The sequence below is a fragment of the Sander lucioperca genome, chromosome 5, assembly GCF_008315115.2.
Source record: "Sander lucioperca isolate FBNREF2018 chromosome 5, SLUC_FBN_1.2, whole genome shotgun sequence".
Lineage (NCBI taxonomy): Eukaryota > Metazoa > Chordata > Actinopteri > Perciformes > Percidae > Sander > Sander lucioperca.
This window is the reverse complement of record NC_050177.1, coordinates 26,077,270-26,100,957: the sequence shown is the minus strand read 5'-3', so window position 1 is coordinate 26,100,957 and position 23,688 is coordinate 26,077,270. Positions and strand designations below refer to the sequence as shown.

General features: G+C 38.9%; 1 long non-coding RNA gene across 2 annotated transcripts; it reads left to right on the top strand.

Moving 5' to 3' along the window:
* Positions 1-22,176, top strand: LOC118495045. 2 transcript variants are annotated; one of them, XR_004897336.1, is made up of 3 exons: positions 1-134; positions 10,197-10,277; positions 20,909-22,176. It is a non-coding gene; the product is annotated as an uncharacterized LOC118495045 (long non-coding RNA). The 2 variants fall into 2 exon arrangements; XR_004897335.1 differs by lacking the exon at positions 1-134 and having other exon boundaries at positions 10,129-10,277.
* The last annotated feature ends 1,512 nt before the right edge of the window (positions 22,177-23,688 follow it).

Below are 23,688 nucleotides of genomic sequence, written 5' to 3'. Positions count from 1 at the left end.
GCAGTGCAGTTTCAGAGACCGTCCTCTTTTTTTCTTCTACTTTCTACTTTGTTTTGCCGTCAACAGACTTTTACACACTCAGGCTGGTGAGCATCGATCCAGGGATAATGGAGTTATCACTGATGGCAGCTCAGGTAAGGAAGCAGAAATACATTTGCCTGTTTTTAAATGTTTTTTGTTTTGGACTGTAGTACTAAATACAGTTTTCACTTCATCACTTCGCCATCTAACCATGCTCAGCAAAGGAAAGTACAGCTAATATGCTTTGATTTTATTTGTGTACTTAAATGTTTTGTTTACTGCTACTGTTACTACGTTTTTTTATTTTTATTTGTGACAGTATCAGATGTTTTTAGCTGCCTACTGAGAAAGTATTTATAACCCACGACAATCTCACAACATTCATGAAATCCCTTAGACCATACGATAAAACATTATGCATTAGATGTAGTTGATAGAAATGCTACAGGGTCTATTTTTATCAGCCAGAGAATGCAAAGACAATGACTTGGGAATGAAATATACATAGCTGCACACACTGAGTCACAGGAACGTTAGAATGTTTTTTGTACATTTGTAAAGCACACATTTGCATGATAGATATACAATTTTAGACAGTGCACATATACAGAGAAGACACAGAATCAAAGTAGCTTCTCCAAAAGAATACATACAAGCCAGGGCTCATGATTCATTTGAACAACTGAGTCTTGCAGGCTTCCTGTCATTTTAGCAACTTTTTGACTTAGTAGAGTGAAGCATTCATGAGCCACAAACACTTGTACTGCATTGAGGCTGAGAGCAATTTTGGTTCCAGTTTTCTTTTTCTGTTAACTTAATAACATTTTAAAGATATGGATACCCACAAGGCTACTATTTGCCTGACTTAGACTGATTATTGCATCCTAACATGAAATTCTTCATAAAAATTAGGGAAAACCATTGTAATTGTTCTCTATCTGCAATGAAGCCTATACTAAAAATAAAGTGATTAAGTTCTGTGTTTGCTGGTGCTTTTTCCTCCCATCACAGTCAGTCACTGCGGCAGGCTCATCCTGTATCTTGCTCTGATTGATGGTGAAACATTCGTGTCCCATTTTCTGCTTCTGTTTTTTCTCTCTCTCTGTCTCCTCTGACCTATAATGTTGAGCTTTAACTAGCCTGCGGGCAGAGCTTTATGTTACAACCGAGGTTGTGAGGTGTAGAGCTATGCAGCCTATGGGTATGTTTAATAGCTTTCAAGTGCAAGCACATTGAAAGTCCTTATTTTATTGCATTTAATCACTTATACTTTTAGGTATATACATTTGGGTTTTTCCTTTCTTGTCAGAATAAAATATGTATTTTTTGGTGAGGATAATGGTTTATTACAGCTGTGTCTTTAGATGAGCAAAATTGTAATTTAATTGAATTTATTGTCTAACATGAAACAAATAAAATGATCATTGCATGTGTGCAGGACAGAAGCAAGGGATGGAGTTCATGAAGCATTAAGGAATTATACCTTGAGAATTGTCAGTGAGAGAAACCCAACAAATAACACTGTACTGTGACCTATCACCTAATTGAAAATAAATATATTCATAGTGTGTGTTTGTATTCAACTGGATTTAGTTGGAGCTGAACACTAGATGGTGTTATTGAGACTGAGCTTGTAGCCTACTGAGCCACCACTTCTGCCTAGTTTTACAAAATTCCCTTCGGATTTTGGACAGGTGAGCATAATTTCATTATTTGACAGTATTCTAGATTAGTATGTACTTTTATGACACTAAGGTGCATCAGGAGATGTTAAATAACACATAGGTTAGTCTTATAGCCTGGCACATGCAGCAGTCCTGTTGGGCAGAATAAAGTACCCATTTTCTGCAATGTACCCTGTCCAGCTGTGCAGAAGTGATGGGAAATCTCCAATGATAACCATCTGCTCAAAGGTATTACATCAGCTAACTCTGTGCAATGACACACTCAAGTAATGTCAAAGGATGTTGCAGTCTTCTCAGAGCTTTTCCACGTTAGACTTCTGAATTATGAATTATATAATTATAATTATATCTGTTTAAATATTCCTGCACAGAATCAGGTCCCACTGGTTTCTGGATTAAGCAGTGTTCCCCTTTAATTCCCTGAATGTTGTCACTGAGCCTGTCTACACCAAACGTGAACCCTGTCCAGCTGAAGGAGTTTGATGGAAAGCCTCATCTGATTGTTAAGCCTCTTCTCAGATAGTTAATCAAGTGTGCTCAATATGTGGTCCTTAATCACCCCACACTAACTGTCTCTGCACACTCTGCAGTCAATGCCTCAATGGTCTTACTATAGACAACCATGCACCTTAAAAACCTTTTCCCCCCAAGAAATTGTTACAATAGATGGCAGTGTTTTTGCAGCTCTAGGGTCACTGAAATGCATCATGGACCTGATTATTAAGCTATGCTTTCATGCAGTAACAGTACAAAGTCAACACATTTGTAATAAACAAGTCCACTAAATTAAAAAGCTTCTTTTAAAGCCCCGGAGAGAAATAATAATATATCTCAGAGTGATTAATGAAAACATTAATACATTTGAATGGCGTGGCATGTCATCCATCATACAGGTGGTATTCCTGTTTCAATCACTGATGACATATTCTTGAGCAAGACACTGAGCTTAAACAGGGACCAGTGGCTGACCTTGTGTCAGCGACTGGGTTCTCTCTTTCTATCCCAAGCCTCCTTTATATCTTGGAGTGAATGCTAGATTAGTTAGGACTTAATTAAGGCATGTCTATCAAAGTGTGTTTGATGGAGAGTTAGGTCAGATTACCATCTGCTAAAGAGTTCATCAGGTACTTCAGGGGGGCATTTCATTGACACAGACAGCAGATCTGATCCATCATGAGCAGCTCTTCCTTTCAGTTAATCTAAAAGCGTTTTTGTATTAGAAAATTACACTAGGTTTTCTTAGTTTTCTTTCTTGTTGATTGCACCTCATAGCCTGAATGTTTGCTTCACTAGCACTTAATGTTGCATCATTCATTATTTTTGTTTTACAATTTGGTTCCTCTATGTAATGTACTGCACTGTATGGATGGATGACAATAAAGTCTCTTAAGTTATGTTATCTTATATTAAACACATGTATAGCACAACATTTTGCTCTACAACTAATTTTCTGACCACCTTCAACAGCTTCTTGTCCCTCTGTGTCTGCTTCTGTTTTATTGCAGGGGTGCTAAGTAGTTTGGATATTATAATGCCCACACTTTACTTAGTGCTTTAAATATGTATTTATCTGTCTTGACACTGGTTTTGCATGCTTGACAAAACATCTTGTCCACTTTAAAGATGAACTGTCTGGGTAATCTTACAGTACAAATATAATGTTGGGTTTATGTTGGGTTTAACTATGCATAAGGTGCCTTTATGTGGACAATATGAAAGCATCTTTACAGTGTCTGTTCCTTTATTTTTTCAGCATAGAGAGTTGAGAGAACCTGTTGTGATAAGCGGAGGTTATGACTCTGCTGAACACATTAAGCACACAGGCAGATGAGTCACTCATTGCACGCATAGAAGTAATAATGCTTTATTCATTCAGCATGGATGGCATGACAGATTAGACACATACACACACGTCAGACATGCATTTGGAATCAGTTGCACTTTTGTAATGTAAATGAGTCAATTGTCAACCTACACTTCACTTCCTCTGTTCCTCTACTGTATGATGACATTGTTTAGAGAAACGTTTTATTATATCCAACTACAGTCATATTTGTATCATTTTATTAACAGCAGTGTATACATTACATTATTATACATGATATTGCCATTTCAGTTTCAGGTTTGATTTAAACCAGTTTGTTTAGAAAGAAACTTAATTTAATGTACTTTTCTTGTCCAGCTTTAATCATAATGTCAGATCTAGCATTAAAAGGTTAGAAATGAGATTTTCCTTTACGGTAGAGTTTCAGGGCTGATACTGTGAGTAAAGGCTAGTACATGTTATCATGTTGTTTAAGCTTCAAATTTAAAATGCAGCAAACAGGTCATTCAGACAGTATAGTATTATCTCAATGCAATGGCAGATTTTTTTTGTTTTCTTTTTTATTCAAGGATTAGGATAATATCTCTCATATATTACATTATTACATTAGGCTACAATGCAGTTTGACACAACTCCCAGAAACATCCTCAATAAGCCAGTTCGTAAAACTCAATGTCTCATGTCCTGCTCCTCTGTGTTATGGTTATGTTTTCCGTGTTTTTTTAGTTATTAATGGTTTCTGTTATTATGGTACTCCTTGTCTCTTGTTCCAGGTAACTTCACTTCCGGCCCTTGTGTGTTTCCCCCCTGTGTGATTGCCTGCCTCGGCCTGAATAGTTCCCCCTGTGTCTAATCACCCTTCTTTCCTTGTTTAGTCTTTGTCCTCCCCTTGTCTTTTGTCAGTTTTTCATCGTACCCTGTGAGTAGTGTTGAAGCAGTTTTTTCTTTGTGTTAGTTTATCTCCAAGTGCTATGTGTTCTTAGTTTGTTTCCTCTTACTGACCCTAGATTTTCCAGTTCCCTGGCTGCTGGACCTACTGCTTGTTTTGGATTTTGTAAGCCTTTTCTTGATTAAATCATTGAACACTAACTGCTGCCTACTTATCAGTCTGTTCTGTGTTTGGGCCCAAACCTACATTGTTAAAACTGTAAAAAAAAACAACCAAAAACATAATGCAGCATGTGGGAAAAAAAGAGACATTTTTTGTAAACATAAACACTTTGTATACAACAGAAAAGAGATATGTATATAACATGTGTAATAAGTATGTGCTTGTGTAATTTATCTTACACTTATTTATCTTATTGTACATGTGAGTGACCTATGAAAATGTGGTATTGTTACTTTTAATGATTTGAATACTCAAAACATTCGGGTTCGTATGATCGTAAAAAAAACACTTGTGTGATTTCCTATGAAAATACGAATGCCGGCTGGTCACGTGACGACACACGGGATAAGAGAAGCCTGCTTTTACTTGAATTTACTGACATATCTGTACCTCGAGAGTTGGCTACCCGGAGGCGCGCCGAGGACGGGATTAATATTATCACAGGACCTCGAAAATTACAGACTTGCAGATTTGCACGGGATAATTATCACAGACAACCTCCGTAATTATTACAAATGACTACAGGTCACCAGGTAATACTTATCCAGTGCAAATAGGGTTTCAGACCACTAGTACACATGGCTGCCTGAGTTACATAAAGTCAGACTTCCCAAAACAATCACATGGACATTTGTGATTAAACATCTGTGCAGCCTACATACATTTGCACCTTTCAGTGTGTGTGTGTGTGTGTGTGTGTGTGTGTGTGTGTGTGTGTGTGTGTGTGTGTGTGTGTGTGTGTTTAAAGCATTAAGAGTCTAATGAACGCTGATTAAGGTCAGTTAATGATGTCAGTGAATGCGGTTCTATGCATGTCTGTTGGGCCTCCAGCAAAACAAAGGAAAGATTCAGCCAGCCATGAAAACAAGCCTCTCTCTTTCTTACTCTATGTCTTCTATGTCTGTCTTTAGCGTCCTTTTTTTCTTGCTTATTATAACCTACAGTCTGGACACTCTGGCCTTCTCACGCTTATTTTCTCACTGATTCACTCTTTTTTCCTGTCTGTCTTCCTTTCTTTGTTATTCTTGCTCCCTTTATCCTTGTCATGAATTCAGTCAGCTCGGGTCCCCTCTGGACATATTCTAGCAGCAGTATTTTCTTTTCATCTCACGGCTCAATAACTTGGAAAATATGGAAATAATTTTCAGCTGCTTCTACTTTTTTATTCAGTTTGCTTGGTGTCCATTATTGCACATACTACCATGTTATAAGAGTCAGAATGCATTTTCAGGTTTCATTACATAGAAAATAGTTGACTTGACAAAAGAAACCCAATATCATTTTTAACATCGTTAATGTCCAATGTTTAGTTGTATTACAACCCTATAATTATAAAATAAGATTTACCATTTTATTTCCTCTTATACGCTTGTGTCTCTTTCTCTGTCCATTAGTTTTTTGATAGAGCTCATGATAAGGGTGAGAAGAGTAACAGCCGGATCAACATCAGCCTACCTAAAAAAGAGTTTCAGGCAATTAGGGAACTTATTAAAGATGCACCAGCATATCCACACTGGAGAAAAGTGTTGACGTGTGGATTGTAAAAGTTGTTATGAAACTGTCTCAATAATATTCATATGCATGCAACTGAAGTTGTCAAATTATATTGTTTTACTTGCACAGTACTACAGCCTTATACTTTGGCTCTTTTAGTCATGTTATAATGCAAATGTCTTAAGAAGAGACGAAACAAGTACAAACTCAAACATACGTCGGACCAGGCACAGACAACCCAAAAACACACACATATACTGTGTAAATTGTATGACCAGATTGATTGATCAAACTTTATACAGGTAGACAGGAGAGAAACGAATGGCTCATACTGTATTTTTGTATCTCTCTGTCTTCACCCTTTCTTGCCCTCTCTTTTGTTTTGTTCATCACTTTTGTATTTTCTTTCCCAGCTTCACTTTCTCTCCGTATCGTTCTGTTTTTCCTTCTATGACAGATGTTTCAGAGAGAGAGGAACAGCTGGCTGCTGTGGGGCTGCTTATTCACCCTTTCATATCTTTTTTTTTTTCTTCTGTCCTTCCCCTCTTTTCTTTTATACTTGATTTTCTGTAAAAGTGGACACAGATCGAGACCCAAATTTCCAGTCCAATTTTGGGAATTGAAATGTCATTTATAACATGCAAATATAATCCTCCTCTGCTATGTAAAGTTGCGTATTTGAGAAAATGTGCACGAGGCTGAAATATTTCCTTTGCCCAGGAGCAAACTACACGTCACAGGCTACACTAATAGCTTGTGAAACAAATAGCTTGTGAGACAAATGCCTCATAAATGATAAGTGAGTTCTGGCCCATTTTGCCCCCCCCATCCTTAATTATGGGAGAGTTGTTTTTTTCTTAACCCAATATCACCTTATATCGCTCAAACATTCAATTGGGCTTTGTATGTGCATGTGTGCTTTTGTGTGCATGTGATAACCGGAGGCAGTATCTGAATCTCCTCTTAGAAGAACATTATATAACTTTATAAACCATCACATTCCTGGACACACACACACACACACACACACACACACACACACACACACACACACACACACACACACGTCACTTGCACAGGCAAAAACACCTAATGAAGGGTCGGCAATGAATGCACCTGTGTAAATAGAACAGAGTCAGGTAAATAAATGCTAACTCATCCACGCACGCACGCACGCACGCACGCACTCACGCACGCACTCACGCACGCACATTACTGAAGAAGACTACACATGTGATTCCTCCATCTAAACCCCTAAAGGACACACACTCACAGATGGGCACAGGAGGCAGACTCATATGCCCAAATATTATACACAAAAGCTATGTTGTGCATCATGCAGCAAAAAATTCTCATTTTCAGAGATTTGGAATATTGAAGATTTATATGTATGTCTCTAATCCCACAAGCCCTGCAGCACTCCACTCTATAGCGGGATGTCCTGTCTGTATCTAGTCCGTCCCTGGATTAGGATGATACTCAAATATCAAATAGAATAGAAAGGTGAGAGCTGAAAATAAGGCTAGATTAAAAAAAAAACAGCTATAAAAAAAAGGGGAAAAAAGATAATATAGAGACAGGCAAGGACAAGTAAAGAAGATAATGGGAAAGGAAGAATAGCTAGCAGGTAACATGGTTACACTGGGAAAAAACTTTATCTCAAGCAGTCAAGTATTCAGTCTTAAAATAAAAATAATTAAATAAATCCACACACATTATGTGGTTTCAAGACAAAACACTGTTGTGTTCTGTCATGTACCAAAATATTAGTTTCTGACACAAAAAGGCACTTCACTGTGTATTATTGAGATTTCTTGATATGATTATTTGACACAGAATGATATGTCAAGATAGATGTTTTCTGCATTATTTCACAAAGAATATGATGCACACAAGCAGAAAAACACATGTTCTCTAACCGTGCATATGCATTCACACATGCATACAGATGCTATTAAGATGTGTACAATAAGCAAACACAAACACACACACACACACACACACACACACACACACACACACACACACACACACACACACACCCATATGCATACATACGGTACAGGCAGATACGCAGGTGCATGTCATATGTACGTGTATGCATGTGTGTAAAATGCACACACAAAGCCTCATTTTTGATTAAGTAACTTGATGTTTTGTGCGTGCCCACACAGTCGCAGATGTATTTGCAGTAAAGCTGATCATCCTGGTGACTCAACAGGCTGAGTCGACCGCCATGTGCTCACTATGTAGTTGGTTTAAATCTGATTTAGGATTTCTGTCACGTCATATGCCCAGTCACCCCGTCGTTCCAACTGTTTACCATGGTATTGTTTCCGGTAAAGAAGAAGTTTGAGAAAGCCATTGTTTCAAGTAGACTTCACAAGAGATAATAGACAGTTTTCTAATTTCCTTCTTTTTACAACCCACTGGACAAAAGCATCACATGCTGGGCTGTAATCAATCTTTTTACACTGTAAATGGTCTAATTTATCCTAACCTGTCCACCAAAATCAGTTTCTAGATAAGTCTGAAGTGGTGAATTGTATTGTTTCAGGTGAAGAACAATTTTGAGAAAAAACATTGTTTCAAGTAGACTGCACAATATTTAATAGACATTCTCATTTCCTTCTGCTTTTTACAACCAACTTAACAAAACCTGGCCTGTAATTGATATTTGAATCAGGAGAGACTTCGTGGAAAGGTGCAAATAAGTTTATTCATCGCATGATGCACAAGGTTGATATAATTTATAATTAATACTGGTTATTGATCCCCAGTGGGGAAATTACAATTTACACTCTGTTTGTTAGAAATCACTACACACAGACCTGAAATACACACACACATGCTCAGGACCTATTCATGCAATAATGGAGAGATGTCAGAGTGAGTGGGCTGCCAGTGGACCAGCACCCTGAGCGGTTGGGGGAGGGTACGGTGCCTTGCTCAAGAGCACCTGGCAGTGCCCAGGAGGTGAACTGGCATCTCTTCAGCTACCAATCTACACTCTGTACTTTGTTGCGTACTTGAACCTGCGACCCTCCGGTTCCCAACCCAAGTCCCTACAGACTGAGCTACTGCCACCCATATGTACAATCTTTGGCGATTAGACTCCATCGCTATGTCCATTTTTTATAAGGGGTAGAGAGGCCGTTTGTAGGCAGGAATATCCCCCAGTTGGAGTCTAGACACTGGTGGTGGTGAAGGAAGCCTGAATATGTGGATGGATGTTATGGGAGCGGGGCTTCTGGTGGAGGACCCTGGGTGCTGTAAATGATGATGACTGGAGGTGAATGGGGTGGAGGAGGGTTGCTCGATTTGCCTGAAATGACAACTGACAGCAGGAGAGAGGAGAACAGATTTTAAAGCAGGGATGTAATGATGTCATTGGCTCATGGAAATCATGGCACATTCTGGTTGGTTTAACTGAAGAGTAAACACCCAGAATCAGCTGATCATATTAGGAAAGAGAAAGTGGAGAATGAAAGCATAGAAGTCTTCTGAATGAACTTACGCTCAAGCTTCATTTCTACACTATCAATTGTCAGATTTAGCCTAAACTATCTCGCAAAATCAGTTTCTATAGGTCTGAAGTGGGCAAATACAGAAATTCAAAAATGTGTGTCTTATTGGTCAGTAGGTATCTGACCAGGTGGAAATCAATGATGAAAACTCAGCTAGTGAGCTGTATTCTGGCTGTGTGAGGCTACAAACCTCCAGCTCAGCTGTTTCATAGATGTAAGCGTCTCCTGGACGTCCCCCTTATGCACAAAATACACTTATTTTTATACACCTACACGTGTCCATGGTGTGATCTGTCTCTCTCTGTCTGTATCTCTCTCTCACACACACACACACACACACACACACACACACACACACACACACACACACAGCAGGATGGCTAAATCTGTCTCACACAAATGCTCTCACACTGTGTGCTCAACTCTCACTTTCACTGAGAGGGATCTCTCTCTCTCTCTCTCTCTCTCTCTCTCTCTCTCTCTCTCGCTCGCTCTCTCGCTCTCTCTCTCACTGCTTCCCCTCTCTCTTTTAGAGGCATTCAGCCTCAGTCAGAGTGTAGGACAGGACAGACTGAAACACCAGAACTGACCTCTTTCTTCACATACAGTCGGCAGTAGGTACAACTCTCTTTCTTGCTTTATTTTTCTATTCTTGCTCCTTGTTTGTCTGTATCTTCACTATCTCTTCTAACCCAACACAAACTATGTAAGCATCTCCTTTTTCATTTGTCTAAGCTTATATGCTAACAAGAAGTAGCAGGGAACTTGTAATTATTTAAAAAAAAGAAAAACGGTGAAGTTAATTACTTTTTATTGCTGAATTTGAATGACCATGTTTTAGAAGTAACTAACTGGTGGAATAACAATTGTTTTCAACTTTGAATTACTTTAAAACTTGAGTAGGGTTGTGTTTGGTGTTGCGAACATGAGGTGATGCCCTGCTGCTCCAGATGCAAGACAAATTCTGACATATCTAACATTTAAGTACATACAGTATTTCAGCTGTTGTTCACACACTAGATTCAGTCTAAACTAAATGTAGTGGATGGACTTTCTTTCCACCTACAGAGAATCTATAATACAGTACATCAGGATGTGCATAGTCTTGTATGAGCTTGAAGACTTCATGTGATACCAGCAGTCGAGCACTACTTCTGTAATGATGTTGTGACGCTTTAGTGTTTCATGATGAACACATGCAAAAAGATCTCTAATTTTAGCACAAGCATCAGGTTTGCCATGGGGGGTAAAATACTGGTATTTTTTCCTCACAGCTTTTCTTTTGTAATCACAATTAATATTTAGGCTACTTCGTTTACTGTATACTGCCTCTTGGCTTACTCTTTTTATGTTAAGAAGTGTGTCTTCCTAACTTTATAAAATCTCTGTTTGACTATGTGGCTTCTAAACTGACTGGCTGTAAGTGGGCAACTACTACAGCTGGTGTCAGTTTTCTGTAACACTGCCTGGTATGTTGTGGAAATAGCATCCGTCCATTATGTGAGGAGTCACCTTACTTCATGTTTTGATTTTATTAATTGTCTTGATTTTCCTTTTTTGTTGTTGCAATGCATGTCTTTGTCTATGTATATGGTTTACATATATTTAAAAAGTATATTATTGGTGACTATTGCAGTGTAAAACAAATTAAATGTTGTTTAAACATTTAAACATCTTCCATGTTCTGATGCACAAACTTTATTTGAATTTTTTCGTTTGTGTGTGTGTGTGTGTTTGCAGAAGCCCTTTCAATCAAGTACAGAAAAAAAAGTAACATAAACAGAAACTGTGAAGCAGTGGTAAAGAGGTCAGTTTCTTATATATTATAACTGGAACTTTAGTCTGAATGAACACATTGCCACGTTGATAGCTAGTGCAATGACTGTAAGTATGTCTGTGTGTCTGGAAGCATTCCCTCCACTCATTTGATATTCTATAGCATCTACAAATATGACGTAGACACTCCCTAAGGACAAAAGGGTATAACATCTGACTGTAGTGCCTAGTTTGTATCTTCCAGAGAGTTATTTTAATTTGAGGTGTTTCCGCTCTGTCCACAGTCAGACAGATATGTATGCACGTCTTTGTGCCAGAGCCTCAGCAATAACAAATGTTTTGTTCGCATTAGAAAATACATTCCTGTTATAGGATAAATCATGGGATTTCAACGTCTGATACTGTGGGCCTCCCCTCTGACAAAGCTTGGATAAAGGCCCCTGAAACAGTTTGGAGCACCCTAGTGGAGGCCCGACACCCCAGGGGGAGGTTCATATAGTGCATGTTTGCAGCTGTTTTTTGGAGCATCAAAACTGCTACTAGAGAGTAGCGTTCTAGAGAGTACAACAGAAACATTTGAAAGCCTTCACTTTAGTTGTTTGCCTTTTGGTGCTTTTATTCTTTCAAATTCTGAAATAATAGAATATATGGCTTCTTTCGATGGGAAGCCATTTTCCTGCAGTTTGAAAAGTTATTCACATGTTAGTTTAGCAGAATGGGAAGATTTAAGTTGAAAAATGTGTGCCTAACATGCATATAATCAATTATCTGCCCAATTTCGGCTAATAAGTAAAAGGTTAGGTTACAACATGTTCCTGGTCAAGAACCCACTTAAATTGCCACTTTCAGTTAACCATGCAGAGTTGCAGCATGCAGTAGGTATTTAGCTTTTTGACTTTAGACTTCTAAAAACAATGATATCTTTCTATCTTTGGGTAGTTTGTCTTCCAGTAGTCTATATCCATGACGTAACACTTCCGGGATTGCTCGGTTGCTGAAGGAAATTCCACCAGATTTCATTCATTTAGGCCGGATACCCATGTTGGCATTTTATACTCTTTATGAGGACTATGGTTAATCTCTGCTGTGTAAATCCAGGCAGCTAACTAGACTATTTGTCCAATCTGAGTTTTCTGTTGCACGACTAAAACAACCTTTGAACGTACACGTTTCACGATTCCAAGACAAATGTGATTGGTTTAAAGAAATGCCAATACACCAGAGTGCGTTTTTCTCCCATCCCGGAATGCTGTGTGGACTAGCCAGACCCTACTCCGCAGCTCCGTGAAGGTAGGTCAGGCAATGCGAAACTAGTCTTCCAGGCGTGTGGTGTTATAACTCTTGCACATACTCATGTTCACTGCTGTTTTTGTTGATGACCTTTCTGTGCTGTTTTACTCACAGAATGAGACACAGCTTCGAGGCAAAGGCTTTTTTAATGAGGAGGTGAACAAGTTCACTGCTACCTTTGCTAGAATTTTTTTTGTCACCAGGTTGTGATTGTGTCCATATGATGGATGCTTTAAAGGGCAACTATTATATAGCATTTTCAGGATTATACTTGCATTTTGTGTTTGTACAAGAACATATTTACCTGCTTTAATGTTAAAAAAAACACTATTTTTCTCATACTGCCCATGGCTGCTGCACCTGTATTCACCCTCTGTATGAGACACTCTGTAGGAGCGCCTGTCTCTTTAATCCCTCCTCCCAAAAAAGCACAGTCTGCTCTGATTGGCCAGCACACTTCCTGGAAACTCCGGAGCCTCCGCTCAGTGTTTCACTAGTTGAAGCTGTATCTACTGCAACGGAGTATGTAGCAGGACTGTACCGAGAAAAATCACCAATAAACGCTTTTAAACCAAATATTACACAACCGGTCCCAGCAGTAAAGTGACCAGAATTTGGGGAGAAATGAACAGCATTGGCTGAGATTACAGCTATGTCGTGTTAGCATGTAGCTACTTAATAGTTAGCATGCTAACGTTAGATTGTAGTGGAACAAAGCAGCACTTTCTACCGTCAAAAATCGAAGATAAAGGCTTCTGAACCACTACCTAATAGGACATGTTTCAGCAGTAGTGGAACCCAAAATTGGGGGAGAATTTAACAACATTGGCAGCCAAGATGACATTGTTTACTGCCATTAGCCATGTAGCTACTTTAGTTAGCAGTTGACACTAATAGAATATAGCAGCAATTTCTACAGTCAAAAATAAAGGTTTTTAAACTAAATACTACTAACAGAAAAAGTTTCAGGAGTAATGTGACCCGAATTGGGGATAATATAACGACACTGGCAGCCAAGGTGACATTGTTTACTGCCGTTAGCATTAGGGATGGGCATGATTACTCGACGATTGATAATTGATTATTAAGAATTTCGTCGATCACGTTAATTTGTTATCGATTAAACTAATGCTGGTTGCGTTGCGTAGTGTGAGTCTTGAAGCAATGAAATGAATTTCACAGTGTGGCAGCAATTAAACATTTTACCACCCGGGGGCAATATTTTACTCCATACTCAGTTACCTGGCTGCGAGTTTCGATTTGTTTTTATTTCAAAAGTAATCATGAAGAGGACACGGCGAAGTGTGGCGTGGGACCATTTTGATTTAAAAAAACGACTTAGTTCACTGCAAACACTGTGATGCCGTGTATAAGTACAACACGGCCACAAAGCAAATGATGTAGCCTAACACTAAACAAAGTACATCCGACCCTGGTTAATGTCGGTGGCGGCCGCGGTCCATCCTGCTCTCAGTCTCAACCTAGCATAAACTCGGCGTTAAACTCGGAGGAGCTGCGATGCACAACGAGCCGAGAAAATTACCTAAGGGATCTGCAAGTTCATTGAGATATATCATATCATATCAGCATATCACATTCCGTCACGACATACCATCACTAGACTGGTAGAAACTCACTACGAAGAACGAAATAAGGTTCCCCGGGCTGGCAAAGTTAGCGCGGAGGTACCTGTGCATCTCGGCAACGCGGGTGTTTTCGGCGGCTGGACTGACGGTCACCAGGTAGCGGTCGCGTCTGACCCCAGATCATGTCAACATGCTTATCTTTCTCAACAAAAATCAGTAAACTGGTGCAGAAGTTGTACGTGAGTTACTGGTTATTTTTTATTAGGCTTTGTCCGTGCCTTGGATAGTTTTGAGTTAATTTGACAAAACCTGTCAGATCTAAGTATTATTATGTTTTTGGTTAAGTTATTATTTAACATGATTCTTTTTATTTATTATTTTGGAACAAATGAGGGTCTCTGTTTAAGAACGCCGGCTCGCAGCTGCAGATTCTGCTGCTTCAGAGCACCACACCTAATCTATATCTATAACCTCCAGTTTAACTGCCACAAGTTGTTCTTCTTGTAATTAAGAGCTCATCGAGGAAAAACACGTTGTATTTTTGTATTTTCATTGCATTTTTAATTTATAAAAAGTTAAATAAATAATAAATTTTAATATAAAAATATTAATGATTAATCGATAGTCGATCGTTAATTCTCCTGACGATCAACTAAGAAAATTTAATCGAATGCCCATCCCTAGTTAGCATGTAGTTACATGGGACAATGTTAACACGGCAATGGCTTAAAAAAAAACAGTTGCGTAACACTTAGCCGAGAGTAGAACAAACTGTTGAAACCGGAGTGTTCAGAAAAGTTGGAAATCTGAACGTTTATGCTCACAGGGATTTGTCTAAAATAGTTTTGGCCACATTTAACATGAAAATCCAACATTATAACATTGTAGATATGACAGAAAACATGGAAAAGCATAATATGTGAACTTTAAGTTCTTACAAACTAGCATTGGAACAGCAAACTTTACTCCTGTCCCTTTCCTTCACTTAAAAAAACCCCTGGGAGGCAGTTAATTAAATATACATATAAGTGGCTGGAGTGAGAGCTTTTAAAGTTTTCTCATAAATTATGCTGCCCTATATTAACGGTTGCAACATTTTAGACTCAAGTCTTTTTTCACTTCTGCAAAGGAATGAACACATGCATGCACTCACACAAGCACACACACAAACGGTGGTGGTTGCATTTTACGAGATGAGATGAGACAGTTGTGCATGAATAATGATGCATAAAGGTAAATCTTTTGGGATTTAATATATATACTGTATCATGTCAGGCCTGGAATCTATACCTATTGGTTGGGACATGTAATATGTCCATTGACATCTGTATCCCCCAAAAAGTTAAGGTTTTGTACCAATATTAAATGTTGGAATCACTCACTTTTGATGTTATTCATCCTTTTTGATCCCAGTCTCTTTTCCTTCAAGTTGCCATGGTAATTTTGTTGTTCGTGGTCCTCATTGAAACAGTTTGAGGAATGTCTTTATGTCTACTTGCTGCATATGTAGAATATATTGAGGGCTGGTTTTGTTGTGATATTTGGAAAAGTGTCTCTCTAACTTGTCCACAAACTCTACAGTAAATCATGCACCTCAGCTCACCTCTGTAAAGCTACAGACAGATTGAAGAAGCGGATTTGGCCAAAACAAGCAGACATTTTAACCATGCATCAGCGGCCAAGTGGTGTCACATAACCTCATGTCATGCCCCCAGTGATTCCTCGTTGAACCCACATTTAGAATGGTTCTGTATAGGAAATTATTTTAGGTTAAATACCTCCATTTCCCTGTGAAGACATAACAATTGAATGACAACAATAAGCACTAACTGAGCCGCAAGCACTGGAGTCAACGCTGAAGTCATATCTGCAGTTTGAGTCTAGAGATAGGGTGGATGAGGACACAAGAGAAGCTGGAGAAGCACTTACAGTAGGGTCAAACTGAACCTGATGCCTGAAGCATCTGAGAGCCACACTGGAAGAAAATTTATATTTACATTCACAAGGCTTTGACCTCTTTGTCGTAGTTAGTTAATCGGCTTAATGAATGTTCATATTCTTTAATACATTTTGCATCCTCTCTTTCTATTCAGGTGTGCTCTGCCACGTGTTTTGTAACTGTCTTTTGGAGCAATTACTTACTATAAATCAAGTAAATATCAATATGTTACATTTTTTTATCTGCTGAGATTTTAAATATCTACATGGAATGGAATTGAAACACTGTTCACAGCGAGATATGTAATGAGATAAAATCAAAATGATCTGCATTGCTGAATACCACCCAACAAGTTCTCCAAACCACGACAGTATAGGTTGTTTATTCCTACCCTCTAAAACAACCCATAGGAATGTTAAATAAATTAGCGCCCTCCCTAGCAGTGGCAGGAAATACGACCCACAGGAGCATTTTCCATCCTCATATCTAAATTACAGAACGTAACAGCGCGGTTTTAAATACCTGGTTAACGTTTTGAAACAGTCACAGTTTGGTTAGGTTTAGGCACCAAAACTACTTAGTTAACTTTAGAAAAATATTGTGGTTTCGTACCGATTTCGTAGATATTTGTTACGTTACTTCACTTCCGGTTTAGCCTGGGAAAACCCTGACGAACTTCTGGCAAATTTGAGATTTGCTCTGCAAGTCAGTCTGGCCAAGAGCCCATTCAAGCCCATTTCCAATTTTTCCAAATTGAGGCAACAATCACAACCGTTGACGATGACGATAGCGCAGCGACGGCAAGCAGCTTTTTGTTTACATTCAACATGACGGCCACCGAAGCGCAGCAACCTGTTGATGCCGCTGTCGCTGCAACGTCACCCGGATCTTTGGTCTGACTGGTTGAAGGACTATCCAATTGAGCCCAGAGGCATTTGAGCGGCGTTCGTTGGTGACGCCCCTTTGGAAATGAGCTGTGAATGAACCTTCCCCAGAATGTCTGGTGTCAACCAGGCTACTTCTGGTTATGCACGTGACGCAGACCATGACATAGTTCCGTTTGTTCCGTAAAGTACAAAAAACAAAGAAAATCACCATTTACTTTTATTTGTTACCTGGACTCAGATCCCTGTCTCCTGGGTGAAAGTCCTGTGGTTGTTTGACCCATCCACCACAGGCCTTCAGGAAGTGTGCCAGGCTTTAATGCAAATTGAATATAGCGGCCAAAGGTGGAATTACAAAGTCATGCAATAGACTTACATTGTGAAAGAGATGTCTGTAAATCAGTGCATACATTTTTTTCACAACCCCCACAAATCCGAATTTCTTCCATTCGGTCGGATAACATTTGGAAAGTCTAGAAGAGCCGCACGATTAAATCATTTAATCCCCATTCACGTTAGCAGTGCGAAAATAAAAAAGTGGATGCAGAGGGGAGATCTGGGTATTTTTTGCTCCCATTATGCACCGCTCTCATAGGAATGAATGGGGATCCGCCTTGAGCGCTGTATCCAGGTCTTATAATACATCAATGATCCACCACCCCAAATATGGCGCTCTAATGCCGGTTACACACTGGATGCATCAATGTAGATATAAATGTAATAAAAAATTTCAGAGAAAAGATTTTCAAATATTGCACCTGTCATACAGAACGAAATATTCTGTAACATATTTTGCAGTCAATACTGCCGACGTTGTCTTGCTTTAATCAAATCAGTAGGCTATATATTTATGTTTAACAACTCTCTCCCCATACGTCGACCAAGCCTATATATAAAGGGTAGGATAGGCTACAATAACAACGTAGTGTGTGTTCTGAGTGACGGTCCAACATCAGATAGGCTATATAGGCTCTTTACAGCTACACAAAGTTGTTATAAACAGACAGCCCACTTACCCATTTTTCAGAGTTTGAATCTGTCGGCGCTATGTCCCGAGATCAGCCCTCTCTGTACCTAGCAGCAGGAGCAGTGCCGCGTCACACACGCTTCTGGTGTGTAGGACACAGAAAAATCCACGCAGCCGCCACGCTTCTGAGACACAACAGAAACGCCACGCTCGCGCGACGCATCCAGTGTGTAACCGGCCTAATACTTTGTCACTTTACATCCTGCTTTGCTCCCATCATAATTACTACCACCACTAGAGGGCACCACCGCTATAAACGGTAATATGAGTCATAATTGCTGCTTGAACAAACGGCCTATATGGGCGTTTTTCAATGGACAGTCTGGTACTACCATAAGTAAGTGAGAAAATATGATTTGGGTGAACTGAGCCTCCAACTAATAATAAAAAAAAAAAAATTATGATAGAATCAGCCTCCCCATTAAATTGACCCTTAACCATCTCTGTACAGTATTTGCATCCCATTTTCCCATATCAAATATTTTAACTATCAACTAAATGTTAATTGTCAAACTTTCACAGTCGAGGTGGAAGTGATGCTATTCGGCAATCACAGAATAGTGCTTTTCCATGCTAAAACACCCATAAGTTAAAGGGTCAAATTTACTTGAACCTTTCAGCTGTCAGAATGAAAGCTTGAATTATTAAAGATCACTGAGTTGTCTGTTTGTATTAGGCTGTTCTGTCTATTGTTTGTATGTAAGAGTATGAAACAGCCTTTGTGCATGGCTTTTTTGTAGTGTTTTTTTAGCTTGTGTGTTACAGTAGTTTAAGTTTACACACCTGAGTTTACCAACTGCACGTCTGTAACACAGGTGTCACAACTCAAGAGCTAGCAGCAACACAAGCAACTAAAGCTAGGGGTAGCTTGTATTGTATGTGTCTATAAATGTGTGTGTGATAAAAAGACAGGAAATGTGCTTGTTTCTTCTTCTGTAGACATGGACATTTTAGTCTATTAATTACCAGAGATAGCTCAATGTATGGAGTCCTGTCTGGGTGACTGGATGCAATGTAAGCTCCCCAGGGACAAAGATATCCAGCTAAGATAAAATTGGGATTCATTATCAGCCTCGCTTGTTTTTTTTTTGTGGCTTTCTCGTCATCCTCTATTTGTGTGTCTCTGTCTCTTTCAGTATATAATAATAATAAAATAATCATATAAATGACTTTATTAAATTACTTATTATTTATTTATACAAAATTTACAATTAAAATATACAGTAAATAGAAATTAATTTTCAAATTCATATCAAAAAGAGAGAAATCTGCAAACTACACCCCCATGCAAACTGAAGTGCCAGTGGCTCCAAAGCATGTGTCTGACTTTGTTAATCCGTTTGAGAATTAATCCCTTTGAGATGCTGATTTCTCTTCACTGTACAGCACAGCTGTCCTGAGACAAGGCACAGCTGTGGAGTCAACCTCCTGAACCAAACATGTTATTGTTCAGCTATGCTGTCCTCATCATTGTAAGATTGATTTAAGGCTGAATGCATCTCACTTTTATCCTTTTAAGACAAAGAATATTTTAGAAATTAAAATGTAAAAATCAGATCTTAATCAGAACTGATGATTCAATCTGATTGATCAATTATCTATATTGAAGACAGTGGAATCATGCTACCATTTTGACATGAGTTTAAAAGCTAGTTTTCAAAAGATGAACTCGAAGAATGATATTTTACTAATGGTTAGTCATATTCTTACTTGTGTTGTGGATTAGTGGGAATCTAGACACATTATAAAGACTTCCTGAGAAAAGTGAATTGGCAAAATGATAGTTTAGCTCATGTAACTAATTAGCAAAATACAATGATCTAAAACAATTTTGATGAAGAACATTTCAGCTATTGTTGTGTGTCATTCATGGTAAAGAACCTGTTTATAGCATTACTTCTAATGGTTGTTAATATATTTGTTTAATCCTTATTAAACAACTTTACCTTTCTGTCTTACTCTGAGTAGTGAGTAGAAACACAACTGCTAGTCTGTGCTGTAATATGCAACATGGTCTCGCGGCAGTTCGTGAAATGGTCACATTATTTTTAATCTATTGATTCGTGTACACGGACACGTTTATGTTGTTTTTTTTCGTGGTGGTCAGCACGTAATGGGAAGCATCTATATGGAGGTTGAGTTTAGGAAAATAAGAACGGGGAAAGGACACGTCACATGCCGGGACACGATCCACGGTCTCTGGGAGACGCGGGACAACAACGGGACGGTTGTGTTTAGGAAAAGAAGAACGGGGAAATGAAACGTTACACGCCGGACACGATCCCCGGTCTCCAGGGTTAAAGTCCTGTGTGGTTTGACCCATCCACCACCCCAACCAACCTCCCTGCGCGGATTTTCGGCATTTCATACTACTCGCTACCGAAGTCGTGCTGTGATCACGAAAGATGCTTCCCATTGAAATACATTAGTTTAAAAAACGTGCTGACCACCACAAACAAAACGAGATAAACGTGTCCGTGTACACAAATCAATAGATTAAATAACGTGACCATTTCACGAACTGCCATGAGACTGGGTTGTAATATGCTGTTTTGTTAAAACTCATATTTGTCTCTGTCTCTTTATTGCTGAAATCTGGAAAAGTTAAATCTAAATAACTGGATTGGAGTTTTGAGTTCAGCCCAGTTAACTTTCCTCAAACTTTGTCTAACAAAAATGATTGAGTTGGATCTTCACAGACTTTAATCTGAAAACCTCCCTGTGTCTTTCTCTCTCCTGACAGCATTACCTGGCTGTGAGCGGGGCCTTCATGGATTCACCGTACAATGGCAACACGTCCCTGCAGACGTCCACCTCCAACCTTAATGCCGGCTACTCTCGACCTTCAGAAGCAGAGGATGATGGGAAAGTGTCCAGTGACACTATTTGGCTGTGGATCGCTGTGCTGGCAACCATTGGCAACATAGTAGTGGTGGCTGTGGTTTGCGCCTGTGCCTTCTGAAAAGATAGAAGAGTGGAGCAAAAATACTGCCACTATAATAATAATGGGGAATCTTGTACATCCTGAAAATATATTTTTCTTCAAAAATAATGTAAAATAGCCTTACTTTTAGATTAGATTTTTAAAGAGTTTTAAAAAGGGAATTTGCATGGAATTCTTCATTCAAATGCTTTTCACATTTTTTTCAACAAATAGAAGAGAGCAACATTATTAAATACAGTTAAAATAGGAAACACAAAACTATTTATTTATTTGTTTATTTAAGCTGTCATTGAAAATTGAAATAATGATCTGATGAGACACAAGTATAACTTTTTCACTTCAGTTCTACAATGAAACAATATTAAAAGAAAAGAATTAAGGTTAAACAAAAAAACAACATAGTCACAATAAGGGACTTCTACAATGACTACTGAAGCAGATCTTACTCAAAATACTGGATACCAACCAAACAAGACCACACACAGCCAGATACCATGCGTGTATATCCTTTGTTACACATTTCATATGACTAACCAGCAAGAAAGCTACCCAGCACACATTTGGATAAACCAAATCAAGTTGATAGATCTACAGAAAGTTCAAAGACAACCCTGCCATATTAATTTGAGTTTTAGTAGACGCCTTGCTATAGGAGAACTTCATTCATTAACTTAACCCACTCCTCTTCCAGATCTCTGCTTGTCAGCAACCAGCAACCTTTTAATCAAAATAGCTTGAAATTATTAGAAGCAGCCGTGGTTTATTATTAGATCTACACTACTATTACATTAAAAGGTTTCCTAATTCAGCTATTTGTCTTTGCCATCCAGGTACAGTATATGACCCACAACAGTCAAATACATACAACACATATGTGTGCTTTAATCACTGGAAAGTAAATAGGACCAGTGGAACTACAATCAGATAAACTTGTCCTCAGGTTTGCCCTTTATGGTTGCAGACTCTAAATCGGTCACAGGGATGTTTATTTTAGCCAAGATGAGAACACAGTAACATTTTTAATGAGCGTTGGGCAAAATACTAAATTCATTCATCTTGGATTCCAGGCTAAAAAAAGCATTGGCCTTGATATAATAGTGCTATTGTAAACTTGCCAATGGTCAGCTGGTTATGCAAGCCAAGCTGGTGTTATATAAACCCATTCAGTCCTGGTTACACCAGGCTCAGCAGAGGTCAAACGCATTAGACGAGATCGTAGCTTGATCTCTTAGTGGGATCAGAAGCCTGAGAGAGATCCACTGCTGCAGCTTGTAATTTAAATATCTGTGTTATGGGATTTAGTTGTTAGAGAGGCCAGAGGTTTGAGCCGTACTGTATAACATCCTGATGATGCTTGACTAAAGCACTGAACTCCAACCTGTATTGTCTATACTATTCTTTTCTATTCTATTGTTTGTATTCTTACATTTCCAGCACCCAGTATATTTATTTGACTAATTCTGAATACTCTGGCCAATAAGAGGAATAGGCCGTATTATATACTATACCCTGCCAGCACCCTAGTACAAAGTCCATGTAATGTCCGATTTAGCCCATGTGTATATAGAGCAGGTTATTGTCTGGAGAAATAACAGCAAGCGAGTGGGCATGTTGATGACCTTTCTATCATGTGGCTGGCACAAAACCGGAAGAATATAAACATCCGAGGGTTAAGAAAAAGGGTCATTTATGTAAAGATACCAACGAAAATGTCTAGCTGTAGAGACAACGTGATTCTAGAACTTCTGTTGGGAAAAGCTAACGCCGAAATCAGGAGTCATTGACAACTTTAAGAAACGGACTCGTTGTTTATAACCAAATTACAAACCTGTGTAATCCGTGTCGTGTCTTGACCATGGTGTAATCCTCGCCATGTTCTGCCTCCTGCACGTTCTACCCAAGCGCCACCACTCGCCTAAAACCAAACAGTATTTACAGTAAGTGAGAATGCATCTGACACGGACAATCTCGTGTTGTGTGCTACATGTGTGAAAGGGCTCTCCGGACCTGATTCTCCAGATGTTTTCCAGAGTTCATATGAGAAAACATCTAATAACTTCTTAATGATTTGTTTTAAAATGGGTCCTTGATTTAAGACAAAGGTAGACAAAATCAGGCTTCTCATTTCTAGCTGACAACTGTTGTTTTGCAGGTTGAAATCACAACTGTCATCCTCAGATCTCAGCTGTAGCTTTAGCTAGCCAACTTGTGAAGCTGGTTTTAAAAAGAGACGCCTGTAAAAGGGTTTTAGATATGTACTTGATGGTTATTATGTCGTGCTAAAAGACTGAGACTAAAGCTGTAGCTTATGTCCCAGGACCCAAAGTCAGCATCCTGATGTAGAACATGGAAATAGAGAACAGTAAATTACCACAAACATTCACACTAATAGCAAATTTTAAAAACTCTTCATCTGACACCCATGTCTTGCATTTGAAGAAACTGTAGCATCCTTAAAAAGCCCAGAGGAAACCATTTCCATTTAGAAAGGCTCAGCTGTGGTTGAGCAGTGATTTGTTGAAATTTAACAAGCAAGGAATGTCGCGCAGGGGCATCTCTGTCACAGTTACTCTTTCCCC